Source organism: Sciurus vulgaris (genome assembly GCF_902686455.1).
Source record: "Sciurus vulgaris genome assembly, chromosome: 2".
NCBI classification, from domain to species: Eukaryota; Metazoa; Chordata; class Mammalia; order Rodentia; family Sciuridae; genus Sciurus; species Sciurus vulgaris.
Window position 1 is genome coordinate 36,676,738 of NC_136462.1, and position 24,042 is coordinate 36,700,779.

Below are 24,042 nucleotides of genomic sequence, written 5' to 3' on the forward strand. Positions count from 1 at the left end.
ATCAATAAAAAAATTAAGTTTTAGGGCTGGAAATGTAGCTCAGTAGTAAAGAACTTGCCCAGCATATGTGAAGCCCTGAGTTTGATCCCTAGCATGTAGGGGAAACAAATCAGTCCTGTCTGTATCCAAGTTAAAAACAACTTAACTATTCAATATGAATTCATCTAACTTCATGACAAGTAAACCTCACCGAACACACACTATAGTGTCATATGATATTAAATTCTGACAACTTTTAAAAACACATTGAACTGTTTCATGTATAACTTGGAAACAAGAAAATTTATGGATGTTCTTACAATCAGCAATATTATCCAAGAATTATCCACTAAGACTTTCTTTTGACAATATCACAAGTTTTGGTAAAAATGTAGATTTCAGGTCAAATTGGTTTGTAATGATTTTGCAGTTAACAATCATAGGAACATTATAACAGATTTTTTTAAGCTCAGTAGCATTTAAGAATTTCTTAGCAGGCTCCTAAAACTGACATCCATCATCTTCCTATTAATCTCACTTATTTATGTTAATCTTGCTCAGTGACATAAAAATCATCAATTCAGATTTCACCTAAATACAATTTATAAACAGGATATGTGCCATCTACATCATTCAGATGAAGAAAGGAATGGGGAATAAGAAGAAGTAGGTGGGAAACTGAGAGTTTCTAATTTCTAGCTCAGTGCTTATCAACTATAGACTAGTGCAGTCCAATGCATTTCTATGACAGCACACTGTAATTTCTGTTTTTCTAGTAGCCACATTTTTTAAAAAGAAAAAAGAAATAGACAAAATTAGTTTTAATGTATTTTATTTAGCCCATTATAATAATATATAATGGTTTTCAACATATGGTCAATGTAAATAATTATTGAGATATTTTATATTATTTTTTTCAATGTCTTCAAAATTGAGCAGTATTTTCCATTTATATTCCAATCTAGAATAGCCAAATCTTGAGTGCTCAAAAGCAACATGTGGCTAGAGGTTACGACAATGAACAGGATAGATCTATATCAATGTTTTAGGATTCTTTTTTAGATTAGGAATTAATTTGTAAAAATATTCAGCACATACTGCTAGAGTATCTATGTATTTACGTATAATTATATTCATATGCTCTTACCCTGAAATAATACCTTAACATAGATAATATTCTTAAAATGAGTAATTCACTGTTTCCTTAATTATTGCCATACTTGGACTGACCTTTAATTAGATATTATTTTAAAATCATTTTTATTATCATAATGTGAATGCAAAAAAAGTTCTGCTAAAAGTAGAAGTCTGAGCTGCTACTTTCTTGTTGCTTATATTAGTACTATATGTAGCAGATGGAATATTTATAGGAATCTTTTAAAGAAACATACTAATCTTAGGAGGTACCATAATGATAACCATACAATAGAATATATAAATCCACTTAACTTGGTTACCTGTGAACTACAAGCAAATAGATGAACACATGAAAGCATCACTGTCAATCACCTTATAATCATAAAGCTTTCTCTTCCCTTGAGATACTCTCCTATGCATACATGCCATTGTCACACTCTATATTAAAATTGGTAAATTTTATATTTCTCTGAAGTTTTAAATGAAAATAAATATGAATGTAAGTTTTAATATTTTCTTCACATCCCCAAACATTTCAATATTATATGTGTAAGTATCCTAAGGTGCCAAAATATCTCTTCCACAATTTAGTAGCTTAAAGAACAAGAAATTTCTTCCTTTTTCATACAACAGTTTAGGCCAGGGCCTCCCAGGGCAATAGTGCTTCTGCTCTATGCAGACATTGAAGCTGACTAAACTCTTGGTTTCAACACTTGGATTCCAAGCTTGTCATAGTCTTCTCAATTCTAACTATAGGAAGAAAGAACATGAAGGAATATACATGCATAGAAGTTCACACACCCAGGCCAGGAAACAAAAAAGTTAAGCTCATATTCCATAGGTTTGCAGTAAACACATGATTATACCTAATTGCAACACAGGGTAGGACATGTAGTCTAATTGTGTGCTAAGTTAATAGGAAAGAATGAATTTTGGTGGCTAGGCTACAGTTTCTTCCATAGGTCTTTAAAATGCTCTACTCCGGCTGGGGTTGTGGCTCAGTGATAAGAGTGCTTGCCTAGCACGTGTGAGACACTGGGTTCGATTCTCAGCACTGTAAAGGAATTGTGTTTATCTAACAACCAAAAAGAATTTTTAAAAAATGCTATATATTGTGTTTACCTACAACTAAAATAAATAAATTAATTTAAAAAACCTCTACTCTGGAGTGTATGCAACCCACCTCAGAGACCAGTGCTCTAGATTAAGTGCATGTGAACTGCGAGAGCCTTCCTAAATTTCATTTCTAAAGATTCTGATTCAAAAGGTTTTAGATAAAGGCTATAAGTAGGCATTTTTAATAAGAACTCTAGATGATTCTGATATAAGTGATCCACCAAAAAAATTTGGAAAAACACTGTTGTTAGACCTCTGCCTCTAAATTTGTGACTCATAAACACCAACAAAATTTTATAGTAGGGAGATATTCTAATAAGCATGGTATCCAAGACTGATCTACTTTAGAACAATGCTTCTTTTAGTAGCCTTTAGACAACCATGAATAAAATGTGAGTGCTACAAATTTTTCAATATCATTTACTGTCCTATTTTAAAATTTTTTATAACTTTTAAAAAATAAGAATACTATAACTACAGTCCTATAAATATAAATACAACCCTAAAATTATACTCAAGTAACATAATTCTCATCCAAATCCCTCCTCCCAAATTAGACCAACCATATGATATCCCAGCAGTATAAATATTTTATGTTTAGGTCAATTGTTGTAGTTTAACTGACTTGCTGAAATTTCTTTTTTCTTTTTTTCCTTTTCTTTTTTTGGTATTGGGGATTGAACCCAGGGGAGCTCTACCTTCGAGCTATATCCACAGTCCTTTTTATTTTCTTATTTTTGAGACAGGGTCTCCCTCAGTTGCTTACAGCCTCACTAAACTGCTGATGTTGACCTCAAACTCGTGGTCCTCCTGCCTTAGCCTCCCACCTTGCTGGGATTACAAGCATGTGCCACCACACCTGGCTGACTTGCTGGAATCAAAGTCAAAGCCACCTAACACAATTAGAAATGAGAGTAAATGCAAAATTCAGACAGAAAAAAGTGGTGAAGTGATAGAACAGGGTCAGTTCAGACTCATTTCATTTATTTTTAATTTAATCATCAGATTATCTGCATAGGTAAAATATAAGAGGGCCAATGATATTTTGAATTTTACTGAACCTTGATAAACTTTAATTTATTTTGTTCCTACTACCAAAAAAGAATTTAAAAAACCTAACAACAAAATGAGGTACATGATATCATACCTCAACCCTACTTAAAAAAAAAAAAAAAAAAAAAACCAAAAAAACAAAAAACAGAGCCACATGTTGTAGCTCACACCTGTAATCCCAGATACTCAGAAGACTAATACAGGAGGACAGCAAACTTTAGGCTAACCTGGTCAACTTACTGTGAGACCTTGTCTCAAACAAAACAAAATGGTTGGGGATGTAGCTCAGTGGCAGAGCGACTGCCTAGCATGCACAGTGAGGTCCTTGGTTTGATCACCAGTACTGTAAAAAATAAATAAGTAAATTAATAATACATAAATGAAAACTCCTAAAAAACTAAATACACTGAGACCACCATTCTTTCTCCCTCTTATCAAATTAATGCACATTTCTCTACTTTTTGAATCTTACCACAATGGCTACTATTTTTATGTAAGGCCTCTTCATACTTCCAGACTCAGAGTATATAGCACTACGATAATAAGACTTATTATAGTATCAGAATACTAATACATGCTGTCAGAGCCAAAATCAGAACCCCAGTCAAGAAATGCCTTCAGAAAGAACTCATAATCTTAAGAGATGACATGCAAAGAAATGAAGATAGAGAACACAGACTTTTCACTCTTCACAAAATTTAGTACAAAATAAATCACAGACCTAAATATAAAACACAAAATTATAAAACTACCAGAAGGAAATAAGAAAAAATATAGATGAACTGGAATCAGAAATGACTTTTGAAATACAATAGCACAGGAATGACCCATGAAAGAAAGAAGTTGAATTTCATTACCTGACTAGAAGACTCACTATAAAGATAGAGTAATCAAGAGAGTGCGGGCTGGGGATATAGCTCAGTTGGTAGAGTGCTTGCCTTGTAAGCACAAGGCCCTGGATTCAATCCCCAGCACTGGGAAAAAAAAAAAAAAAAACAAAACCTCATATAAATACAGTTGGCATGATCTGAATCACTGTGATCCCCTGCCAAAATTCATCTGTGGAAAGCTAATCCCCAGGATGAGAGTTTTTGGGGAAGTGATTAGTTCACGAAGGCTGAGCACTAATGAACTGCATAGTGTCCTTATAAAAGAGATCTGAGAGAAATTCCTTTCCCCTTCAACCATGTGAGGTTATAATTAGAAGATAGCTATATATGAACCAGAAGGTGGGCCCTCACCAGACACTGAACAGGTGGGTCCTAGATCTTGGACTTTCCAGCCTCCAGAACTATGAGAAATAAATTCCTATTATTTATAAGCCACATAGTTTGTACTATTTTGTTATAACAACTCCAATAGACTAAGATCATAATTGAACACTGACTAAGAAGCACCAAACATAAAATGGAACAAAGATGGTCTTTTCAACAAATCGTGCTGGGAAAACCAGACATCTCATTAAAAAAAAAAAAAAAAAAAAAAAAAAAAAACATGAATCTGGAGCAGATCTTACACCATTCAAAAAAATTAACTCAAAATGGATCATTGAGTTGAATGTAAAATGGAAAACTATAAAACTTCTAAGAGAAAAATTAGATGACTTTGGGTATGGTGATACCCTTTTAGCTACAACACCAAAGGCACAATCCACAAAATAAAAAGTGGTTAAGCTGGACTGCATTAAAATGAAACTTTGCTCTTCCAGATATATGTTCGGGATAGTGAAAAGATAATGTAACAAACTGGAAGAAAAATATGTGAAAGAATTTTAATTCAAAATGTAGAAAGCAATCTTAAAACTCAACAGTAAGAAAAATGAACAAACTAAATAAAAATGAAAACCTTATCAAAGAGATATATACATTTCAATAAAGCATATGAAGAAACTTTCCATATCATATGTCATCAGAGAATTAATTCACACAAAGAGAGACACAACTATATACCTATTAGAATGATCAAAATCCAAAACATTAAATGCTGAGGAGGATGTGGAGAAACAGACACTCATACTCATAATAGCCATTCTGGAAGACAGACAGGGATGCAATATGGTAGAGCCACTTTGGAGCACAATTCTGAGGTTTCTTACAAAACTGATTATACTCTTATTACCATACAATCTAGTAATCCCACTCCTTGGTATTTTCAATCCTTTACTTAAAGGATTGAAAACTTACATCCACAAAAAAAAAAAAACAAAACAAATAAACAAAAACTGCACAGATATATGTAGCATCTTTATTTACAACTACCAAAACTTGGAAAGAATCAAGATGTCCTTCAGTGTGTGAATGAATAAATGAACTATGATATCCAGAAAATGGACTGTGGTAAATTCAGAAAATGGAATATTACACAGAGCTAAAAAGAAATGAGCTATTGGGTTATGAAAAGATAAGGAGAAACTTAAAATCCCTATTACTAAGTGAAATAAGCCAATCTGAAAAGTCTTCCACTGTATGAATTCAACTATGTGATATTCTGTGAAAGACAAAACTAAGGGGACAATAAAGAATCAGTGGTTGCTAAAGAGGGTTAGAGGAGAGGAAGATATGAACAGGCTAACCACAAAGGATTTTTAGGGCATATATGATACTGTAATGATGGCAACATGTCATGATACAGTTGTCTAAACCCAAAGAATGTACAATACCAAGAATGAATCCTAATGTAAATGATGGACATTTTGGGTGACAATGATGTGTCAATGTAGGTTCAACTGTAATAAATGTACCACTCTGGTAGTAGTAGTTGATGATTAGAAGGCTATGAATGTGTTTTACTTCTGGGTATTAATCCTAGAGAAATTAAAACTTGTTCACACAAAAACCTATATGAAATGTTCAGGGCAGATTTATCTGTGACAGTCAAGAGCTAGAAGCAATTCAAATGTCCTTAGAACAGAGAAACTATAGTATATTTGTATAATAGAATACCACGTAGCAGTAAAATGAAATAATTTATTAATACACACACAACTTGGATAAGTCTCAAAGACATTATGCTGAAAAACGTAACACTCAAGAAATACATATACTTTATGATTCCACTCATTCTTGAAAAGACAACCTATAGTAATAGAAAACACATGAGTGGTTGACAAAGGTAGAATGAGGATGTGAGAGTGTAACTATGAAGTCACAAAGGGTATTTTGGGGAAAAGTAAACTTTTCAGCATCTTGGTTGTTATGATGATGGTTAGAAGAGAAAAAAAATTGTTTTACTTTACTATTATTTTTAAAAAACAAAAATGTTTAAAAAGAGACAATAAAAATCCAGTTAAAACATCTTGAAGTCTTCTGTATAAATAAATAAATAATCTTTAAGAAATTCAAATCATTCAAATTAATATCATCATCTATATTATAAAAGTTTTACAGTTGTCTGAATTCTAGATAATAAGTTTGGAAAATAAAAATATAAATATATTCTGTTCATAATCAGTAAGACATTTTATAAGTTGCTAAAACATGGAATTGTTTTATATTAAATTTCTAACAATATAAAACAAAATGATGAAGAGCATCACTACTACATACCTGTTATAGTAATTGACAAAATACTGAATCAAAAAAAAAATTTATAAATAATACTGAGGAAGTTAGAGAAATCTAAAAAAAGCTTTATGTTATATATATGTGTGTGTGTGCGTGTGTGTATGTATGTATACATACATTCACAGTGTGTGTGGGTACATGTGTTCAGTTTAGGAACATGTTGAAGTATTCAGGGGTGAACCATGAGGTCTACAACTATTTATAAATGGTACAAGGAGAGAACCATAGATAGGTATAGATAAAACATTTGTTATAAAATATTAATGATAATAAATCTATATGTGCAAAGTAGAGCTACCCATCATACCAAATTTTTTGAAAATTTAAGTATTAAAAATTAAAAATTAAAAAAAAACAGTTGCCTTGTGCCACCTTCAAAGGTGAACAGCAAGAAGGTCATCATCTGATACAAAACAGCAAGAAGGTCATCATCTGATACAGCCCCTCAACTTTGTGCTTCCAAAACTACAAAACAAATCTTTTTTTTTATACAATATCCTACCTTGAGTATTTCTTTACAATAATGAAAAACAGACTAATGTACCTCACAAGAAAGTTTTTTAGAAGTTATTCATGGTTATATTAAATCTCCAATAAAACAACTGCAACTAAAATAATTGTCAAGACAAGGCTGCCATTTTAGATGAAACAGTCTAGAGTCCAATTCAAAGAGGCAGAGTTTTTGTGACTCTGTCTGTAATAACATCTTAACAAAATGTTCTGTCAATTACAATTCATAATCTTTTAGTATTCTGAAACTGTAGTCAATTAATCAATAAAATTTGAGTACCCAGTATATGTCTGGCATCAGATCATGCTTCATTTATTTTTTTCATTTATTCTTTTTAGATATATGTGACAGTATTCTTTGTTCCAAGTATCAGATTTATACATAGCTGCATGCATTGTGTGATTCTGTGGCTGCTATGTAGATTCTTCCCATGTATATGCACAAACACACATACACACACACACAACACAATACCCCAACTAAAACAATGCGATTTCCTTCCTTGTTGAAATTATAGGTACTTCCAGAAGATGAACATATTTCAGACTATTAGTCTATTAAATGTTGGAATAAGCTGGCTGATTAGATTTTCTTTTCCTGAGAAAAGACTTGAAGTGTGAGATCACAAAGTCAACAAGTAAGAAGAGGTTGGTAAGGATAAGATATAGAAAGGAGAGTAATAGCCAGTGGTGGCACCTGCCTGTAATCCCAGCGACTCGGGAGGCTAACACTGGAGAATTGTGAATTCAAAGACAGCCTGAGCAACTTAGTGAGTTCCTAAGCAACTCAGGGAGATCCTGACTCTAAATAAAACATAAAAAAGGGCTGGGGATGTGACTAAGTGGTTAAGCATCTCTGGGTTCAATCCCTAGAACAAAAAAAAAAAAAAAAAGGAAAAGAAAGAAAAAGAAAAAACTAAATTGTGTGGTGTACTACAGTAAATCAGAATGAGGCTCATTCATCCTTTACTTAAATCAATTACATAATCAAGTTACAGATAGAAGGTTACAGAATATCTAGAGCTGGGTGAAATATTATAAACATTACATAGAGATATTCTTATTAAAACCATAAGTTGTGTTTATATCAAGACAGCTGGAAGATAAACAAGGAGACTGCTTGGAGCCTATAAGGTGAAATGATGAGAAGTGATATGTAAATAACAGGCTGAATCCTGAGAGTAAGAATGAAATGAAATCTTTTGACTTAAAATAAGATAAAACGACTACATATTATTTTTCTGATGGTGGTTTATATGGTAATTTGGCAAACATTAAATCCTAAACTTTTCTCCTGAGACAAGACAAAGTAATCAAGAAAAATACAGGCAGTGGAAACAATTTCTCGCCGCTCAGCGCGCCCCGGCCCAACGCGCCGCGGCGGAGGCGAGCGGGAGGCGGGACGGGGCGGGGAGAGCGGCGGGGCTGGCGGGAGGACGCGCGGCGCGCCAGGCGGACGCCGCAGGTCCCATGCAGCGCCGCGACCCCCGCGCCCCTGCCGCCCGCGCCCGCGGCCGCCCCCCGCCGCCCGCCGCCCCGGGCTCGCCGCGCAGCGCCCGCGCGTCCTTAGCGGAGCCACCAAGCGATGCCCGCTGGGCGCCCGCGAAAGTTTGTCGGCTCCGCTGAAGGGCAGCGGCGCCCCCGCGCCCCCGTGCCCTGCTCCGGCCAGGAGCCTTCACGTAAATGGGTCCAGTCATGCCTGCCAGTAAGAAGCCAGAAAGCTCAGGAATTAGTGTGTCCAGTGGACTGAGTCAGTGTTACCGGGGCAGTGGTTTCTCCAAGGCCCTTCAGGAAGACGATGACCTCGACTTTTCTCTGCCTGACACCAGATTAGAAGAGGGGACCATGGAAGATGAAGAGCTGACCAACCTGAACTGGCTGCATGAGAGCAAGAACTTGCTGAAGAGCTTTGGGGAGTCGGTCCTCAGGAGTGTCAGCCCCGTCCAGGACCTGGACGACGACACCCCTCCATCCCCAGCCCACTCTGACATGCCCTACGATGCCAGGCAGAACCCCAACTGCAAGCCCCCCTTACTCCTTTAGCTGCCTCATATTTATGGCCATTGAGGACTCTCCAACCAAGCGCCTGCCAGTGAAGGATATCTACAACTGGATCTTGGAACATTTTCCGTATTTTGCGAATGCACCTACTGGGTGGGAAAAACTCCGTGAGACATAATTTGTCATTGAATAAGCGTTTTAAGAAAGTGGACAAAGAGAGGAGTCAGAGTATTGGGAAAGGGTCGTTATGGTGCATAGACCCAGAGTATAGACAAAATCTAATTCAGGCTTTGAAAAAGACACCTTACCACCCACCTCCCACCTCTCCTCAGGCATATCAAAGCACATCAGGTCCACCCATCTGGCCGGGCAGTACCTTCTTCAAGAGAAACGGAGCCCTTCTGCAAGTTCCTCCAGGAGTGATACAGAATGGAGCGCGGGTTCTGAGCCGAGGGCTGTTTCCTGGTGTCCGGCCATTCCCATCACTCCCATCGGGATGACGGCAGCCATGAGGAACGGCATCACCGGTTGCCGGATGCAGACTGAGAGTGAGCCATCGAGCGGCTCCCCGGTGGTCAGGGGAGACCCCAAGGAGGATCACAACTACAGCAGTGCCACGAGAGCCACAGTGAAACGGAGGAGGACAGGAAGCCCAGCCAGAAGGAGGCCAAGGATGCCCTAGGGGACAGCAGGTACGCTTCCCAGCACAAGAAGCGCCAGCGCTTCGCCAAGGCCAGGACGGTCCCCAGCGACACGCTGCCCCTCAAAAAGAGACGCACAGAAAAGCCCACTGAGAGCGACGACGAGGAGATGAAAGAGGCGGCCGGGTCGCTCCTGAACTTGGCAGGGATTCGGTCCTGTTTGAATAACATCACCAATCGGACGGCAAAGGGGCAGAAGGAGCAGAAGGAAACCACAAAAAATTGAAAACAAGTCATTGATTTGTTTTGAACTTATGGCCATTTGGTTTCAGCATGTCAGGAGATTTCTAATGATTTGTGGCAATATCAGCAATTTTTTTTTTCTTTTTTCTTTATTTCTTTTGGTTTGGTTTTCTTTCTTTTCTTTTTATCTTTTTTTTTTTTTTAATGTGTCCCCCTCTCCTTTGTTTTGGACCCTTAAGAATTTTATTTTTAAAGGAGATTGAAGCCATAGAACTCATATTGACACTAAAAGCTGTTTTACAAAAGCTTTTCATTATCCTAAGACAAAACTGAAAAAAGCCAAAATTACCACTGCTTCCTGCAGCCTGTCAGAAACATGTGCCTTGAACCCACAGGGATGTCAGCATTAATGCCACGGGAATACACATTTGGCACCTAGAAGGCATGTATGCAAAGTAATTGTCATTCAGGCCCAGCCCTTAGGTTTAAAAAGTCAGGATGTCCCTCCAGTTGTGTTCACTGAGTGGAGGCCCATACAGTAATTGGAGAAAAGCAAGAACCCCACGTCCCCTTAGGAACAGACCCAGGTCTGTGCACCCAGCTTCCCATTGGGCCAGGAAAGCCCTGGGCATTGCCATACAGCAAGCACAGGCTCTGCCACCAGTCCTATGTGCTCCAAACCTCGAGACCTGGTGATGTCTTACAAGCTGAGCACTGGACTGTCCAGTTACATCAGGTATCAGTGACCAAGGGGGAGAAATGGGGAGAAATGGAGTAAACTGTAGTGATGTTAGTGATTACTGAACTCTGTTCTGTAGCTGAGAAAATGTTCCAAAAGCCATAAGCCTGAAGGTTGGCCTTGCACATGCACATACACACACACACACACACACACAAATAGGACTAAGAGAAAACTCATGGATAAAAAACAGGCATGTCTTCTAAACTGCCCAAGTGGAAAGCAATCAAGTCAGAAATGTGACATTAGCTGTTAAGGAAGGAAATAATGGTACAGGTCCTTTTTCTGTCTATCAAAACTATTTGATCCAAGTGAAAACAAGAAACCACAAAACAGAAAGCTACGGAACCTGCCATTAATTAGTATTGTGGTGTATTTTTAAATGATTACAGGCACATTGATGGACACTCAAAAAAGTAAAATATGGCAAAAAAATAAAATAACTCCTATACTGCCCTCAAAAAGAAGTCTGCAATTAATGCCAGTCAAGATTCATCTTTGCAAAAAACCTGATTTCCACATTCAGCCAGTGTAGCCAGCAGAAATTTCTGATCCACAATGCATGGATTCCTTTAAAGAAAAAAAAAAAAAAAAAAAAAAGAAAAAGAAAAAAAAAAATCACAAAAACAAACTTTTTTTTATTCAAAAATAACAAAGTTCTTGTAAAGTAAATAATGTATTTAGCATGAAGCATGGATTATTTTCATATAAATATAGAAAATAGAGAAAAGGCTATGCCCTTAGGCTTAGAGGTTCTTTGTTTTTCTCCTTTTTTATTTTCTTTCTCTTTCTTTCCTTTTTTCTTTTTTCTTTTTTTTCCCTTTTTTTCGGGTTTTTTTGTTTTGGTTTTTTGAAGCAGGTGTTTAAGGTTTAATCTTCTTCAGGGACAAATTCTGACTGCTGGGGAACTTATTCTGCAATATAAAAATCTCTTCGTGCTCTGGTAGGGCTTGGATGGTTGACTCAACACTGCCTTGTCTGCACTCCGCCCGGCCCCTCTGATTCTCTACTGGAGAGCGTGTCCTTTCTCTTTGCCTGTACATGTTTAACATGACGCAATAATTCGAGGGCAAACGTAGTAGTGCGTGTGTATGATAGAATCAAGAGAATTATGGGATGCTTACTTGAGAAAACCATGACCATGATTTGGTTCTAGGAAAAAGGCAGTGGATAATTATGCAAATTCACCAGAAGGGGAAACATGCTAATGGGCCTTATTGGGTGAGGGTACGAGATGGGAGGGAGGAAGCAATGCCGGGTGAGAAGGGCCAGCCCCAAGTGTTCATGGGGACAATGCCATTTCAAAGTCAGAAAGAGAGGCCGGCAATCTCTCCCACCTCAGCACACTAACAACCTGGAATCGGACCAGACGATGTCATGCAGACCAGAAACTTAATCTTTGCCTAAAAAAGAAAAAAAAAAAAAAAAAAAAAAAAAAATATATATATATATATATATTAAAAAAAATACAAAGAAGAAAAAAAGGAATAAAGTCATTGTTAGCTATTTTTAAGTAATTAAAGAGTTTTTTTTAATATGGAAAGTTAAGTATTATATGGAGCGTTATATGGTACTTTAGTGAGGGAATCAGAGCCAGCAAGGAGACCAGTTTGGATTCAATGTAAGATAGACTGCTAAACATTGGGCATACATATAACAAAAGGCAAATATTACCTGGGAAAGCAATGAACTTTGTCTCTTTGTTTTCAAATAGATACAATAGCACTATCAGAGTTTAAATTTATAATAGAGCTCACTGGGACTCTGAAGGGAAAATAGAGATTATAAAACAATCAAAAGTAAAAACTAGAGCAATTAAAAAAAATCATAAGGAAATTGTTTTAGAATCCACAGATAAAGGGAGATGTTTCCCCTGGTGTATGTTCCTAAAGAGTGAACACATTAAGCAACACGTAGGGTCTTTCCTAGGTGAAGGTAGTAGTGTTTCAGAATAATTGGTTGTAACAAACATCCAACTCCAACTCTCCAACTTCCTTAAATAAAAATGAACAATAAAATAAAGACACAGAAACTTAGAAATCAAATCATGGCCAGAAAACTGAGCTTAGAGGATATGTGAAACAAAATCGACTCAAAAGGAAGCAAGGAGGAAAGTACTACACAAGTGAAATAGGATGGCTTGAATTCTATCACATATGTCTCCAACTTCAGGTCACTGTCATTGTTGCTAGACATTGTCATCATTGCTTCTGCAAATGAATTCTCATTTGTGAATGGGACACCAGGTAGTAAAAAATCCCAAATTAAAAATGGTAGTGAAAATCCCACTGGAATAAAAATTCCAATAAACTTCTACAATAAGAATTATACAAACTCAGGGGCATATTAAATTCTGTCCAAACAGGATGAAATCCACAATGCAGTGGGTTTCAGATCAAACTGCAAACATATCACTGATACATATAATTATTTACTAGAAAAGAAAATATAAGCTTTTATATAATAAATTATTTTCTTTAGTTTCTAATTTTGGGGCATGCTTAATAATGGATAAAATATATTATTATCACACCACCATGTAATTAACATATAGCAGAAAGTTAAGACCAAAGTGAGATGCTAGATTTTTTACAGAGATGTTATAAGAAATATGGTTTAAACTGTTTTTAACTCTTAGCCATGACACCATCCTAGAGGATATAAAAAGGTTGAAATTGAAAAGAGTAAAGGCAGAGTTCTCAGAAAAAAGTCACTGAAATCCTTTGTCACTTTATGCCACCGCCAATAAGAGGACAGTGACAAGAGGCAGCTTTCAAAAAACCTCCAGAATTTGATATGCATGCTTTTAATTATGAAGAGAAATATTTTTGCTTGAGAACAGGGAAAAAGGACTCATTGAAACAGTGAAGATAATAGGAAAAGAGGAAGGACAGTAATGAAAGAAATTACACTCTGGTTATTTAGCATGGCAAAGATAAATGAATTTTCCAAGACCATCTGAACAACATAGAAGGTAACTGAACCAAAGACAACTCAAAGGACTTCATCCCTTCAAGGGAGGCTTCCAGGCTGAGGAAACACAAGGAGATTGTGGGTTTTGCTATTTCCCTCTATGTTTTCTCTGACCTTTTATGTTAATGGACTTATTATGTTATTGAATCACCTTATATTTCTAAGTGTGTTTGTATTTTGGGGTGGACATTGGGAAAGAATAGAGGATGGAGGAAGAAAAAGAGAGAGATGTATTGAAATATTAACTAATTGATAAATCAAGATAAAAAAGTGTATACTGGTGATCATGGTACTACTCTTCTTTTAATTTTGGTACAAATTAATAAACTATCAAAGTAAAAGGCTGTAAAATGTGGCAGGAAGAGAAAAAGACTTAGCAGCCATTCAGCGATTAAAAAAAAGTGACAGTGACATGTAAGTTGTTAGGAAACAAGAAATGTTTGGGGAAAATTAAATATATAGTAAAGCAAATAAAATATTCAATAGAAAAGATGAATAGTTAAAAGTAATTTTTAGTATATTTCCTCTACTATATTCTAAATTCCATAATTGTATGTGATCAAAGGCCATAATGTATGAGATTTCATGCTTAATCTCCAAAATCTAGTACAATGTGTAGCACATAATAGATATTCAATATTATACAAATAAGTTAAAACAAATTATTTTGCAGATTAGAAATGTCTTTTTTAAAAAGCCAAATTGCATTTATAAATTTTAATATATACAGTAAAACCTCTCTTACGTGCCATGTTCAAGAAAAGATATATTCCATTAGTGAAATATTTTAGATAATTGTAATTCATTACAAGCATGAATAACCTTTTAAAAACCAAAAATACAATAAAATAATAAAGAATAAACATATTATTAATAAAAATAAAATTAAAAAATTAAAAGGACCCTTGAGGATGTGAATAACATTGTAGGATCTTGCATACATTACTGAATAAGCAAATAAAGAAACGCTTCAAAATTGCTAACTAAATTGAAGTATGCCCAGTATACCTCTGCAATAATCCAGAGTTAAGCACACTGCACACATTTAGGCTTTACTCTATAAGTTTTGCATTAACTTTTATTTTTCACCCACTTTCACTTAAATATACTTTAAGAATTTCTAAGATCCATAAATAAGTCTTTCTAAAAAAGTATCAGAACCTATCACAGAAGGGTTCTTTTGAAACACATGATTTAAGTATCACTTTTTAATACTTACTAGCAGCTTTAATTTTGTTCTTTTATATTGGAGACAGAACTCAGAGGTGCTCTATCTTTAAACTACATCTCTAGCCTTTTTATTGTTTATTTCAAGTCATGGGCTTGCTGAGTTGTCCAGGCTACCCTGAATTTATGTGATCCTTTGACCTCAGTCTCTCTAGTAGTGGGATTACAGACATATGCCACCATAAAATAACTGGAAAATATAAAGAGCCGAAAAAATTTTTAAAGTGCCTGTAACATCATATTCAGAAGTAAGCTCATCATTATATAACACATTTTTAAATTCTTTTTGTAGGTATCATATAAATAAAATATACTATTAGTTGTTTTAAGATCAACTTATAGATGTTAAACCCTTAAGATAAACATTTTTCTCATGACATTATTTATAGAAACATCATTTGTACTGAATGATTACCCCTGATTCTTACTCTGTTCCTAGACACTGGTTTTTGCTTGTAGAAAACTGTACAATAGTATATTTGACTATATGTTTCATTATTTTTTAGGCATTTTTGTGATGTATATCAAGTGTGTATTAAAAAATATAATTTCTTGACCTTTCAAAATTTTTTTCTGTCTCTCATGTTTTTTCAGTAATATAACTTATTTTTCACATGACTGTTTCTCTCTTCAACTGGATCTGGTTGGCTGTTACAGTAGTCCACTTGATTTTAAACTTTGATTTTTTTCAGTTCCAGAATTCTAATGGACTATTCTTCAAATTCACTAGATCTATTTTACAATACTTTTGTTCCCTACTGTTATTTATTTATTTTTTTTTTATTGTAGTCTTCCTTTCAGGCTTCTGACTTTCAGTTTTATGTTTTGGAATATAGTAAGCATGGATGTTCTATACATTGTATCCCATCATTCCCATACTGAGTATCTATGCAGGGTTGTTTTTGTTCTACAGGAGTTCTGCTGATTCTCATTCACTGTTACTTATGACTTTTTGTGTTCACTGGGAAATAATTTATGAAATTCTTTGAATTTTAGGATTAAGATACATTTATCAGAGAATCTGCATTTGTTTCTTTTGGGTGACAAAAGGCACCATGAATCACTGACTAGTTTATAAATTTATACATAAGAGGATGTTTTGTGTGATCCAGAGAATATGAATTTGAATTGCAAATCCATTCTGTCAATTTATGGCTACAAATTCTCAGGCACTTTTCTTATACCTCTATTATTTCTAGCTCTGAGACTTCTTTATTACCAGTTTCCAGACCTCTGGAAATAGAAATGGAAAAGAGGGGCAGAGTAGAAAGGCACTAATCTCTCTACACATGTTCAGTAATGCCGTCCAAAAAGAAAAAAAAAAATGAAATAAGCACTCAATAAAATATGTATTTATAATGATTTATATTAAAAATAACTAATTTCCTGGTTTTATGAAGACAGTTTTAAAATAATTTAAATAGGGGTAGCAAATAAATTTTCTTGTTAACAGTCTTAACAAAAACTTTCTTGGTTAATTAAGATAGTGACTTTTTTAAGGTAATGCTTTTAAAAACACAAATATTCTTCAATGCAATTCCAATTAAAATCCCAATTGTGTACCTTACAGAAATAGAGCAAGCAATTATGAAATTCATCTGGAAGAATAAGAAACCCAGAATAGCTAAAGCAATCCTTAGCAGGAAGAGTGAAACAGGGGGTATTGCAATACCAGATCTTCAACTCTACTACAAAGCAATAGTAACAAAAACGGCATGGTATTGGTACCAAAATAGAAAGGTAGATCAATGGTACAGAATAGAGGACACGGACACAAACCCAAATAAATACAATTTTCTCATACTAGACAAAGGTGCCAAAAATATGCAATGGAGAAAAGATAGCCTCTTCAACAAATGGTGCTGGGAGAATTGGAAATCCATATGCAACAGAATGAAACTAAACCCATATCTCTCACCATGCACGAAACTAAACTCAAAATGGATTAAGGACCTCGGAATCAGACCAGAGACCCTGCAGATTATAGAAGAAAAAGTAGGTCCAAATCTTCACCTTGTTGGTCTAGGACCAGACTTCCTTAACAGGACTCCCATAGCACAAGAAATAAAAGCTAGAATCAACCACTGGGATAGATTCAAACTAAAAAGCTTTCTCTCAGCAAAGGAAACTATCAGCAATGCGAAGAAAGAGCCTACAGAGTGGGAGAATATCTTTGCCAATCATACTTCAGATAGAGCACTAATCTCCAGAATCTATAAAGAACTCAAAAAACTCTACTCCAAGAATTCAAATAGTCCAGTCAACAAATGGGTTAAGGAAATGAATAGACACTTCACAGAAGAAGATCTACAAGCAATCAACAAACATATGGAAAAATGTTCAACATCTCTAGTAATAAGAGAAATGCAAATCAAAACCACCCTAAGATTCCATCTCACCCCAATTAGAATGGCGATTATCAAGAATACGAGCAACAACAGGTGTTGGCGAGGATGTGGGGAGAAAGGTACACTCATACACTGCTGGTGGGGCTGCAAATTAGTGCAGCCACTATGGAAAGCAGTGTGGAAATTCCTTAGAAAACTTGGAATGGAACCACCATTTGACCCAGCTATCCCACTCCTTGGCCTATACCCAAAGGACTTAAAATCTGCATACTACAGAAATACAGCCACATCAATGTTCATAGCTGCTCAATTCACAATAACCAGACTGTGGAACCAACCTAGATGCCCTTCAATTGATGAGTGGATAAAGAAACTGTGGTATATATATACAATGGAATATTACTCAGCCATAAAGAATGATAAAATTATGACATTTGCAGGCAAATGGATGAAATTGGAGAATATCATGCTAAGTGAGATAGGCCGATCTCAAAAAGCCAAAGGACGAATGATATCGCTGATAAGTGGAGGATGACACATAATGGGGGGGAGGGAAGGGTTAGAGTTAGGGTTAGGGAGGGGGGCAAGTATGGAGGAAGGAACTACTGTATAGAGGGTAAAGAGGGGTGGGAGGGGTGGGGGGAAGGGAAAAAATAACAGAATGAATCAAACAACATTGCTCTATGTAAATTTATGATTACACAAATGGTATGCCTTTACGCCATGTACAAACAGAGAAACAACATGTATCCCATTTGTTTACAATAAAAAAAAAAACACAAATATTCTAATAGAATTAACAATTCAAGAATCGTTAAATTCAAGAATTAACATATCTTTACTATGGGAATGAACATATTGAGTGGGGTTTTTATTTAGACTTATTTATTTATATAAAGAAATGAATATTTTAATAAAATTTTTTTATCCAGATAGGCAGTCCTTTACATAAGAGGGTTTAAATTTCTTCTTTATGACACTAATGTAATGTTTTACAAGAAAGTTCTCTGCATCAGTGTATTTCTCTTCCAAGCAAAACACGTTATTAAAAAAAAAACAAAACAAAAACAAACACAATCTAGAGTCAACAATGCAAAGGTTTTCAAGTATTTCCATTTTTCAGATTTTACTCTAAAATACTCATGGGTAATTAGCTGAGCAGATGGCTCACAAAGATAAATATCTGTAGTCTATCATTTTAAATAGAGACTATATACCCTTTATGATAAAATAACTTTATAATAGAATTATTTCTGTGTCAACAGAATGTTCTTATGTAAATATTTTGAGGTAGGAAGAAATAAAGTCTATTTTAGACTAACACATTACAATGAAACAGGAAAGACAGTTTTGATTTAACAGTGTTTTCAATTTCTAATTTGAACTGCAGGTTGTTCTTTTCTATTAATGTTTGAGAATGATTATAGAAAACAACTGGTTTTCTATCACCACTACCACCTCAATGTACCTTTTCAGAATTTGTTATAGCCTTTAAGAGTTAGCTCTTGCCTTTAGGCAAATTTCACCATTTTGAAAGTTCCATGGAAGAAGAGAATGACTTGGACACGACCTGGGCAGACAAAGAGTTATAATTCCACTTTGGGATAAGGTAAAAACAAATTCGTATAATAGAGTTTTAAGGTTTATAAGCTGCTTCTGTCTCCAACCAACACAGATACCTATCAGAATTTTCCAGAAAATCAAGTGGATTATCTTTTTGTATTACAGCAAACCATGATATTCAGTAAATGTACCTCCTAGTATTCCACATCTACAGTTTTTGAATAAAATATATATTTTTAACTTATTTAAGTATATGGTTGGATTTATTGGAAATAACGAATTCATAAAAGGCCATAAACAAAAAGGAGTATGAATCTAGACAGAGAAAGAGTTTGGGGACCAATATTTCTTGGACTCTGGTAGCATTTGTGGATTTGTGGCATCCAGACTGGATATTAAAAGGTTCATGCATAAGAGCCAGAAACTTAAGAGTTCAATTTGGTTGTAATGGTTTGTATGTGAGATGTCCCCCAAAAGTTCATGTTGAGACAATGTGAGAGGGTTCAAAGGGGAAATGATTAGGTTGTGAAAGTCTTTAACTAGTGAATTAATCCCTGACAGGATTGAGTGAGTGGTAACTGGAGGCAGATGGGATGTGGCTGAAGAATGTGGGTATGCGGGGGGGTGTGGCTTTGGGGTATATATTTGTTCTGGCTAGTAAAGTCTCTCTCTGTGTGTGTGTGTGTCTGTCTGTCTGTCTGTCTGTCTCTCTCTCTCTCTCTCTCTCTCTCTCCTTCCTGATTGTCAAGTGAGCCACATCCCTCCACCATACACTTCCATATTGTTGATCTGCCTCACATTGAGCCCCAACATATGGAGTCTGCTGTTCTACGGATTGAGACCTCTGAAACTATGAGCCCCCAAATAAACTTTTCCTCATCTACAACTGTGCTGGCCAGGTCTTTAAGTCACAATGGTGAAAAAGCTAACTAAAACAGTTGTGAAGTCACGTTATATAAAATCCAGATGCACTTAATAACTTCCAAAGGATAAACTATGGGGAAAAAAACCCCAAATACCCAAATAGGGTATTAACAGAGATATGTGCGCATGCTTTGGATCTGGGACGAAGAAGAAGGGGGAGGGGAGAGAAAGAAGGGAATGGAGGAGGAAGGGAGGATAAAGAGGAAGAGGAGGAGAAGGAGGCAGTTTCCATGAGAACTAATAAACACAAATTCACATTTAGAGAAAGACCAAAGTATAGAATCCAAATTCTCTATGTATTAGAAGTATTAGATAAGGAACACTGATATGCTTCAGATGCTTAAATAAATAAAAGAAAATTGAGTAGGCAGCTTGAAAATAACCAGGATTATCATGAATGAAACATACAATAATATTTTAGGCTTGGGAGAAAAACGATTTTGCAGGATAGCAGATATAGCTGAAAAGAAATTCCAAATAAACTGGAAGACACATCTCAAGAAGTGGCAGAACATAGCAAAAAGAGCCAAAATAAAATAAAAAAATATTTTAAGAAATATGGAGGTTGACTGAAATAATTCATCTTACTTTAGAAGTTTCAGAAAGAGCTAATACAAAAAATAGAAAGTAAGTAAAAAACATGCCTGTGTATGGACTCCAGATATTTCTTTGTGCTCTGGAAACTTATTGGTATGAATACATTCAAAATGAAAATTCACAACGATAAACCAATTCTGCAGTGCCTGATTTATACAGACTGTGAAACTATGGCTGCCCAAACCATAAATTTTACTATGTAAATTTAAACAATCTTCACTGACTATTATAAAAATGAAACTACCCAACACACTCAAATGTAATAATACTGCAAATGATGCAAAAGATTACAGGTATTATAGGAACTAAAAATTAACATAACAAAATATTAAATTTTAGTGTTTACTTCTGAACTTAAGATCCCCAACATACATTTTCATTCTCTTGAGCCTCCATCAATTACATTTACAAAGTTGAAAATAGTACCTTAAGTAACACCTTAAGAAGACTTTGTTACAGGGTCACCATAAATGGGAAAATCACTTATCTTCAATCACAGAAATAAGTCACTCAAGCAGTAGAACTAAATTTAAATAAGAGTTTCACCTAGAAAGATGTATAACCTTGAGTCAAATATTTAATTGCTTTTGGTTCCTTGACAAATATGGGAATATCATCATTCATTTCAGGATTGCTGAAAGCAGATGAAATATAAAAATCATGGAATGGCTGGAATGGCTGCAAAAGACTACATCTCCAGAAAAAAACATTTAAAACAGACTGAAGACATATTTGAAATTAAAAACAAAAAAGGCTACATAAGAAGTTTCCAAACTTTCTCAGTCAAGGTGCCTTGAATATATCAATAATTGTTTCATGGTACCCCAAGATTAAAGAAGTACCTGAGAGTTCTATGTATTAAGTAAGGTCAGTTTTTATGTCTTGACAACTTAGTAGATGTTGTGGGGTGAAAGAAAAACAAGGACACAAAAATTAAAAGTTAAAATAGTACTTTAATATTTTCTTATTGTTTTTAATTTTTAATTTTTATTTTTAACTTTTATTTATTTTTTATTAACTTTTTTCGACAGTGATAAATATTTTTCTCTTAATAACATTTTTTTAATAAAAAATCATTAAATTTACATAGGGCAATGTTGTTTGATTCATTCTGCTATTTTTTTTCCCTTCCCTCCACCCCTCCCACCCTGCTTTTCCCTCTATACAGTCCTTCCTTCCTCTATTCTCACCACCCTCCTTATCCCTAACCCTAAACCTAACCCTAACCCTAACGGTAACCCTTCCTACCCTCCATTATATGTCCTCATTCACTTATCAGCGAAATCACTCATCCTTTAGTTTTTTGAGATTGGCTTATCTCACTTAGCATGATATTCTCCATTTTCATCGATATCCCTGCAAATGCCATAATTTTATCATTCTTCATGGCGGAGTAATATTCCATTGTATATATATACCACAGTTTCTTTATCCATTCATCAACTGAAGGGCATCTAGGTTGGTTCCACAATCTGGCTATGGTGAATTGAGCAGCTATGAACATTGATGTGGCTGTATCTCTGTAGTATGCTGATTTTAAATCCTTTGGGTATATGCCAAGGAGTGGGATAGCTGGGTGAAATGGTAGTTCCTATCCAAGCTTTCTGAGGAATCTCCATACTGCTTTCCAGAGTGGCTGCACTAATTTGTAGTCACACCAGCAATGTATGAGTGTACATTTTCCCCCACATCCTCGACTTGCTTGTGTTCTTGATAATCGCCATTCTAATTGGGGTGAGATGAAATCTTAGGGTAGTTTTGATTTGCATTTCTCTTATTACTAGAGACGTTGAACATTTTTTCATATATCTGTTGATTGCTTGTACATCTTCTTCTGTGAAGTGTCTGTTCATTTCCTTAGCCCATTTGTTGATTGGATTATTTGTATTCTTGGTGTAGAGTTTTTTTGAGTTCTTTATAGATTCTGGAAATTAGCGCTCTATCTGAAGTATGAGTGGCAAAGATATTCTCCCACTCTGTAGGCTCTCTCTTCACATTACTGATAGTTTCCTTTGCTGAGAGAAAGCTTTTTAGTTTGAATCTATCCCAGTTGTTGATTCTTGCTTTTATTTCTTGTGCTATGGGAGTCCTGTTAAGGAAATCTGATCCTAAGCCAACAAGTTGAAGGTTTGGACCTACTTTTTCTTCTATAAGATGCAGGGTCTCTGGTCTGATTCCGAGGTCCTTGATCCATTTGAGTTGAGTTTTGTGCAGGGTGAGAGATAGGGGTTTAATTTCATTATGTCGCATATGGTTTCCAGTTTTCCCAGCAGCATTTGCTGAAGAGGCTATCTTATCTCCTTTGCATATTTTTGGCACCTTTGTCTAGTATGAGAAAATTGTATTTATTTGGGTTTGTGTCCATGTCCTCTATTCTGTACCATTGATCTACCTGTCTATTTTGGTACCAATACCATGCCGTTTTTGTTACTATTGCTTTATATTAGAGTTGAAGATCTGGTATTGTGATACCCCCTGCTTCGCTCTTTCTACTGAGGATTGCTTTAGCTATTCTGGGTTTCTTATTCTTCCAGATGAATTTCATAATTGTTTGCTCTATTTCTGTAAGGTACATCATTGGGATTTTAATGGGAATTGCATTGAATCTGTATACCACTTTTGATAGTATGGCCATTTTGACAGTATTAATTCTGCCTATCCAAGAACATGGGAGATCTTTCCATCTTCTAAGGTTTTCTTTAATTTCTTTCTTTAGTGTTCTGTAGTTCTCATTGTAGAGGTGTTTCGCCTCTTTTGTTAGATTGATTCCCAAGTATTTTATTTTTTTCGAGGCTATTGTGAATGGGGTAGTTTTCCTAATTTCTCTTTCTGAAGATTCATCACTTATGTATAAAAATGCATTGGATTTATGAGCATTGATCTTGTAATCTGCTACTTTACTGAATTCACTTATGAGTTCTAAGAGTATTCTGGTGGAATTTCCAGGTTCCTCTAAATATATAATCATGTCATCAGCGAATAGGGATAGTTTGAGTTCTTCTTTTCCTATTCGTTTCCCTTTAATTTCTTTGGTTTGTCTAATTGCTCTGGCCAGAGTCTCAAGAATGATGTTGAATAGAAGTGGTGAAAGAGGGCATCGCTGCCTTGTTCCAGTTTTTAGGGGGAATGCTTTCAGTTTTTCACAATTTAGAATGATATTGGCCATGGGCTTAGCGTAGATGTCCTTTACAAAGTTAAGGAATGTTCCCATTACCCCAATTTGTTCTAGTATTTTGAGCATGAAGGGGTGCTGTATTTTGTCAAATGCTTTTTCTGCATCTATTGAAATAATCATGTGATTCTTAACTTTTAGTCTGTTGATATGGTGAATGACATTTATTGATTTCCAGAAGTTGAACCAACCTTGCATCCCTGGGATAAAACCCACTTGATCATGGTGCACTATCTTTTTAATATATTTTTATATG

The 24,042-nt window shown here is 35.4% G+C and overlaps 1 protein-coding gene, 1 long non-coding RNA gene and 1 pseudogene across 3 annotated transcripts in view; 2 read left to right on the forward strand and 1 right to left on the reverse strand.

The window, feature by feature from the left end:
- Positions 1-24,042, reverse strand: part of GPHN (gephyrin) — a 709,158-nt gene that overhangs the window by 426,169 nt on the left and 258,947 nt on the right.
- LOC306654001 lies at positions 4,294-14,335 on the forward strand. The gene is made up of 2 exons (XR_013761855.1): positions 4,294-8,689; positions 12,457-14,335. It is a non-coding gene; the product is annotated as an uncharacterized lncRNA (long non-coding RNA).
- Positions 8,929-11,449, forward strand: LOC306653954 (forkhead box protein N3-like; annotated as a pseudogene). Its single transcript has one exon. The product of its transcript is annotated as a forkhead box protein N3-like (transcript).